At 41.1% G+C, this 7,025-nt stretch overlaps 1 protein-coding gene across 2 annotated transcripts in view; it reads right to left on the minus strand.

Annotated features, from left to right (window-relative positions):
• Positions 1–7,025, minus strand: part of LOC106518319 (plexin-A2) — a gene marked incomplete at its 3' end in the record, with an annotated part of 115,173 nt that overhangs the window by 105,988 nt on the left and 2,160 nt on the right. The window contains 1 exon segment of one of the 2 annotated variants that reach the window (XM_014009566.1): positions 744–837. 2 annotated transcript variants of the gene reach the window in all.

Consider the following 7,025-nt stretch of genomic DNA (forward strand, 5'->3'; position numbering starts at 1 on the left):
TTTTAAAACTGTTTATTGGAAAACTGAAGCGATGCATTCTGGGTACATGACAGATTTGATTTGTGACGGGAAACGAAAGCACGGTCGTACAGGAAACTATCTTCCCTTCAAAATAAGAGCTTGGATTTTAAAGTTTTTCATGTAGTTGCTCCAGTTGACCACTAGATGTCTGTCTAACCCCGTTGGTGGATTGCTTCAACCAGTTACATCAAGTATTGAGCTCCGGTGTTTAAACTTTTTTTAAAGGAGCTCCCATTGTAAAGTAAAATAAATCAATACATACAAAATTTTAGTATGGATTACAAACGTTTACTGTTTTTGCTATTGCCTTCCTGCTACGTAAGCAGACACAAAGCATTGTGGGAAATCAGAACCGTGACCCAAAGCAACAGTCTGCAAGGATTTATACCTTTCCAATAAGTGTGTTTATCTGGGAGGGGAGCTGTTTGATAGATTATGTGTGTTGTGATTAATTGACAGTCATACCTTCTGCTGTTCAAGATAATGATGACTGGTAGATWATTAGTTCTTAGCGGGACTGCATTTTAATTTTAGAAAGCACAAATCCGCTTATGAATTATAAAAATTAGTAAGACCGCTAAAGTGCAAACGAAATATTTAGATCCGCAATTAGCAGATTTGCGCTTTAGTGGACTGGTGCCCACCACTGGTAATGTAACTAAAAGGGATAAAAAGTGCGAGCGGTTAAAAGTGCTCATTGCTTTAGACAAACACAAGCTCACCATCCATAAGCTGCTTTATCCTCTGAAATGGCAGTAATTTCATTGTCGTCTCCTCCTTATCAGTCTCTGTCTTCCCTTGTCTGAGTTGACTTTTCTGTAAAGAGCAAAGCAATACTTCCGCTCAGCCTGATTCACTTACAGATGTGCAGGCTATATTGCTTTTGCATGCATAAATCATAAGGATTTGACAGGGGGAAAATGCACTACGTTGGGCCGACACTAGACCCCAACCAAGTGTATGAATGAGGAAGAAAATAATCAAAAACAGGCAGGCGGTGTAMCCATGTAAAGCCGCAAAGCACATATGTCCACATTTTTCACACCGCTGCACACGGAAATCAAAGAACTTGTCCAAAAAAAAAAGGAGCCTGCATGTTTTCTTCGCTCCTTCCATCTTTGCCCATATGGCTTCGTAGGGGTAGAAGATGCCAAGGTTAGGAGAAGCTGGCATGAATAATTACCATCAAATAAATTACAATGCAAAAGGAACAGCTGCTGCCTCCACTGCTGACAAATCACTATCAGGAAGGGGAGACAGTGATGGACGGCGTTGAGGCTGAGGAACAGGACGGAGGATGTCGGTGGCTGATGTTCTACTGTTTCACAACTTTTGCTTTAACCTCTGAGGAGCTGCTGTTGGAAAACCCGTTCAGGAGTGTATCCACAGTGGAAATGAGGGCTTTTGATGGTCATTTAGCAAATGTAGTTCAAACATTTGCCTCAGTTACATCAGCTTGTCTCGACGACCAGTGCTGCCGGCTTTGTGGCTAAATATAACAAACTATTCTGTTCCCTCAGCCCTCTTCTTATTTCTTCTTCTTTTTTCAGTAAAGTGTACCGTACACTAGTGGATTATTCAATCTAGAGCAGAAATGCTGTTTTAAAATAGTTTACTGCTGATTTTATTCACGCTTTATTCTTTGGAGTACATGCAGCCTTAAAAAAACACAACAGAGGAGAAAACTTTTCATTTCAGCCCTTCTGTCTTAACACAACTTGATCCTCAAATTAAAATTGAATTCCCCAGGTCTATTAAGTTAAATCCTGTTTGGTTTGTAGCTGCCAATAGCTGATCACAATGCAGCGGTCTCAGAAGTCCAGGTAGTTTGCTGGGATGTGTAATCTGAAGAAAACATTTTGCAGACGTTCCCACTGGGCAGTCACGTGGGTATTTTTCTGGAAACTGCTCTCGTACTTTTTTTTTCTTGTAAGGATGCCAAGTACATTTAGCCGGCTCCAGCAAATACTGAATCTTAAGCTACAAGAGCAGAAAACCAATCAGGATGTCCTGTAACGACAGAGTTTTCTGTTCTTTGAAAAGAGGCAGACANCATTCTCCTCAACACTGTACCGATTACACTATGAAAAGTTATTTTTACATAACACTGATTATTTTCACCATCACTATGGGACAAAAGGAGAAATGTTACACTCACTGTTGTTGGATTAACACCGTAAGAGTTAACATACTTTGACAATGCATATTTGACACTCAGAATTTTACTGTGCATCTTTCCAGCTTATAATACGAGACGTTCATGACGTTAAAAGTTTCTCACGCTCCCATTTCCAAACAAGAAAATAAACTCCAAACTTAAAAAAATAATGCAGCTTTTTTTCCTTTCTTTTTTTTATTACAAACAAACTTGACATCCCTCAACTCTGTCAGCTGTTTAAAGAACCATATGCCATCTCGCCTCATTCTGTGCCAAAAAAAAAAACATTCAAGCAGAACTCACATCAGCAAATTGCAGTGTTTGTATCGACAGCGGAGTGACAATCTGGAGGCAGAGCACCATATTGTGCGGCCGCCATCGCTGCACGCCGAGTGCTGCCAAAGCTGCCATCTGCCAGGTGAGTTGTACACTCCTCCATACTTCTCTCCTCCACTGTTTATCGCTTCTTTCTTCCTTCTTCTGATCGTTTCAGCCTTTAATAGTCACCTCCCCTTCCTCTACCTGTTCCCTTCTATTTTCCTTCTGCGTGTAAGACCCCCCCCCCCCCCCACAGCCCACTGGAATCAGCAGAAGTGTGAGGAATAAAAGGGATGTGAAGCAGAGGGAAGGACAACAGTGGTTTTAGCTGTGCCTAATGATCTGCAGTAATTTCTTCTCTACATTTGTCTGTTTCCATCTTTTTGTGTCCGCTCATCACTTCTCTCAATTCTGTCTTTTTAGTCACCCACAGCCAAAGGCGAAGGCCGACTTAGTTTGTCTGCACTGTTAGTAAAATACTGGTGCGGTAGTAGCTGTGAGTCATTCAAAACACAAAAACAAAGAGAAGGTTTCACCAAAGGAGATTTAACTTTGTCACTTCTCAGCAAACGATTTTCTTAAATCTGTGGCTTAAACGGTGGCGGGTGATATGCATTTTTACCTCCGCCAAGGGTGAGGTAATGTTTTCGGTCACGTCTGTCTGTCTGTCTGTGGACAAYATTACTCAAAAACTTATGAATGGATTGTCATGACATTTTTTACCACATGTGGGTACTGGGCCAAGAAACACACCTTTAAATTTTGGTGATGTTCCGGATCACGATGCGGATACAGGATTTTTTTTTTCTTTTCACACTCTGAGATCAGCAAAGCCGTGATGCTTTCACAGGGCTTCTGTAAAAAACAGTGAGCTGGATTGGACAGCACGGACTTCAAACTTTATAAAAGTAATGTTAAAACCACATTAAATGATGAATAATTTTTGCCAAAATATATGCATTTACAGAACGTTTTGTGACCAGGAAGTGTGTGACTGCACCATTAAACCTATTTTTCCCATTTCCTCAAACACACCACATTTCCGAAACAACCAATCGAAACAGTTTGTCTCTACTAGGCTTGTAAGCAGAGAGCTGCCGGGACGAGGGGAGCCAGGAAGCACTTTATAAAGAGAGTCAAACCATTACAAACTCATACAAGGAGATAAAACAGACGTTTTACATGGTGAAATGTGACTGATGAAAACTTAGGAGCTTAATCCGACACAAGTTTCATGATGAATAATGTCGGGTGACGAGTCTGACTTTTTTTTTCCACATTAGACTCCACTGAGAAGAAATCCCGTGCATACTGCCTGCTTAAATGTTCACTACGTCAGAACTCATTCGCCAAATGTGTTTCCATCTCTGCTTTTGCGCATTAACTCTTACAGGATGGGGGGAATGGTCTTGGCGGAGGTTTGCACTCTCCGAGTGCTTCTAGTTTATTTTTTTATTTTTTGGAAGAAATCAATCAGATGCAAAGTCAAGTCAGGTGCACGGAGTGGAGACCCCCGTGTGCACGAGGGCACCCGGGAGCCTCCGCTCAGTCTCCCTCCTCGGGCCGACATCTGAACCGTCCTGTTTAATCAGCGTCCCACGGGCGACCAGGGAAGCGATGGGTGGAAAGGGGTGAAGCTTAGAGGTGGAKGGGGGTGGGGGTCTTCGGCTGTGGGTGGTAACCACGAGCTGCTGTGCACTCACAGCCCCGTGTAATTGTGTTACATACACTAATTCTCCTGATGTATGATTGCAGCGACAGTGTGCCGCCTTTGCCCCTGACCCACATTTGCTCTCTCTGATAGTTAAATTACTTCAAAATCAATGTCACGCATTGAGCTGGTCATTTAAAATCGCCGACTGTTTTCTTTTTGTCTTGCTTGTGCGGCAAAGCATGTCGTAGTCTTCATTCTTTATTTTCCCGTTTTTCGTTTTGTTTTTTTCAATCCTCTCGAACTTACATTAGCTCATTAATCTCTGTAGAGGTCTAAGATAACACTTAACTCCTTGCTTGTGGGTGAACGTGACAGAGACAGATGTTCTAAATTACTTCACCTACACTGGTCTGGTGTTTCCCCCACCCACCACCCCCGGGAGGTAAAAAGGACCCAACAATAATGTCGTTTCACCTGCATTTCTTCTCCGCTCCAAACGGCTGCAATAAGCGCCGCAGGATGGAATAATTGCAGCACTTCTCTGAGTGAAGGTGAAGGCAGGGCGATAATGTTTTCTGTTTTGTGAGTTATAAAAAACACTGCATGAACCAGAGGACAGATTTTAATGAAACTTGCAAAAACGTAATCATTCGATGTACATATTGACTTTTGAAGTCGATCTGATTCAAGACAGCCGGCGCAGCCGACGAACCTTAAACACAAAAACGACTAAAACTCAGTCAGTGTTACAGATATTGATCCAAAATTTGGTGCTAAAGTAAATGAGACTGACCTCCAACACAAATCCTGAGTGCTAACAGACCGTGAAAGATCTTTGTTTACATTTTTTGCCATTAATTATTTAGAGGTTACTCCGCCTGTGAAGGCCCTGTCACACTAGAACAATTTGGACAACTAGTGAAAATTTTTTATGACCATTTTCCTCATATCGGCTGTATTCAATCTGTTAGCATTACGATATGTACAGGTTCAAAAGAAGCTTCCAGTAGATTTATTTTTTTAATTCCATCTTCAGCTTAGACATTTTTAGTGTTGGACAAACTTTTCATAAGTTGGGATAAGTTGTCTAAAACATTACAGTGTAACAGGGCCTTTASCAAAATATCTTAAAGGGCCAATAATTTGTGTTTCTCAGGCATATATTTAAATACTATACCATAATAAAGTATCTATGTCACCTTTAGTTGTTATTAAAATGTTGTTTATATGTTTAAATAGAAAATAAACTTGTCTTCTCATCACTTCCTCTTCTAAACGCCTTGAAATTGGCCTCTGTCTCTTTAAGAACCACCTTCCGCTTCTGTTTCGCCCCTTTCGGCTCGCGGGGGAAGGAGGGGGAGCTGCCATGATGCAGTTTACTTGGCATCTGAAAATACTGTACATTTCCTCAAAGGTATTTTTAATCTGAAAAGAGCTTCACTGAGTGAGAACTAATGTTGAGAGGTCAGCAGACAGTTAAGTTTCACTTTCACCCAAGGGCCTGCAGGAGTCTTGGGCGCCTGGGCGGGAAGGGGGGTGGCGCTCCTCCATGATAAGGTTCGGCTTAAAGACACGTCCCAGGGGTGTTTCTGGTCCCCACCTGTCGTTTTGCTCCTCAACATGGCTTCCTAAAAACTCTGCAGGATTTCTCAAACAGGAGTCAAAACAAGGCTTTGGGCATGTTTTTTATGAGAGTATAACATTATAACATTATATAAAACTCAAAAAAGTTGGTTTTACATGTTATTGCCCCTTTAACATTTGCATGGATTTTAAGAAAACTTTCAGGAGATTGGATGTACAGCTGATTAACTTTTGGAGTCAACATAATTGAAGATGGCCACCACAGCTACCTGACCTTCCTTGACAAAAYACCCGTAACTCAGTGGTGGGCAAAATTCCCCCGAAGCACTAATAGGGGAACTCATTTCCTGATTAGTGCTTTAGGGCTTTTAATAATTTCTTAATTCATTAGTGGATTAGCGCTTGCTAAATTTATGGGCTAAATTTATAAGCACTGATTGAGTTCTTTAAATATTATTGATCAACATTATTGTCTACAGCTGAGGGTGAAAGCTGTCAGATGTGTTGTTCACATGTGTCACTTATCCACTAGATCAGTGGTTTTCAAACTTTTGCTTCCGGCCCACAAAATAACAGTTGCAGACACTCATGACCCCAGATATTACTTGCTTACATAGTGTTATGGACTAGTTATTTATATCTGTTCTACCTTGACACTGTCCGGTACTCATATCTTATGATAACTAGTTTCGGCTGTTTTACTCTATCGGCCCAGACTTCAAGACTCCAGCAATGCATGACCTCTTTTATTTTGATAAGGTGTTTCCAGGCTGACAGCCCTGTCATTGGTTAGATGGTTCACAGTTGGCGAACTGTGATTGGTTGTAAGCATGTCACATGATGTTATATTATTGGCTGCTCTATGCTGTTGCAGCAGCCACAACTTGACAGACTTTGCTGATTGACTTCTACTGTTTTTGCTCAGATTAAATCATTTGACGACCATACATGCAGACTTTCGGTGCATTTATTCCAACGTGTTTCTGCATTCTTGGTAAATCGTGCCACCACAATTTTTGGCGTGGTCGTTAGCGGAGCTCCAAGGACCCGAGTTACCCGCAGCGACCGACTTTTTTGGACGACCACTGGACAATGGGAAAAGAAGGAGAAAGCTGACCTGTCTTCCTCTGCTGATCGTGTCAAACTTTGCTAAAAACTCTGTTAAACATGGGAATAATAACTATAAACAAACCTACTAACTATGATATTCATTTTTATTCATTTATGATTATTAAAAAAAATTGCAATAATCATGATGAAAATATTCCATTAGCATTTTATATTATTATT

This window comes from Austrofundulus limnaeus, unplaced genomic scaffold, assembly GCF_001266775.1.
Source record: "Austrofundulus limnaeus strain Quisiro unplaced genomic scaffold, Austrofundulus_limnaeus-1.0 Scaffold59, whole genome shotgun sequence".
Classification (NCBI taxonomy): domain Eukaryota; kingdom Metazoa; phylum Chordata; class Actinopteri; order Cyprinodontiformes; family Rivulidae; genus Austrofundulus; species Austrofundulus limnaeus.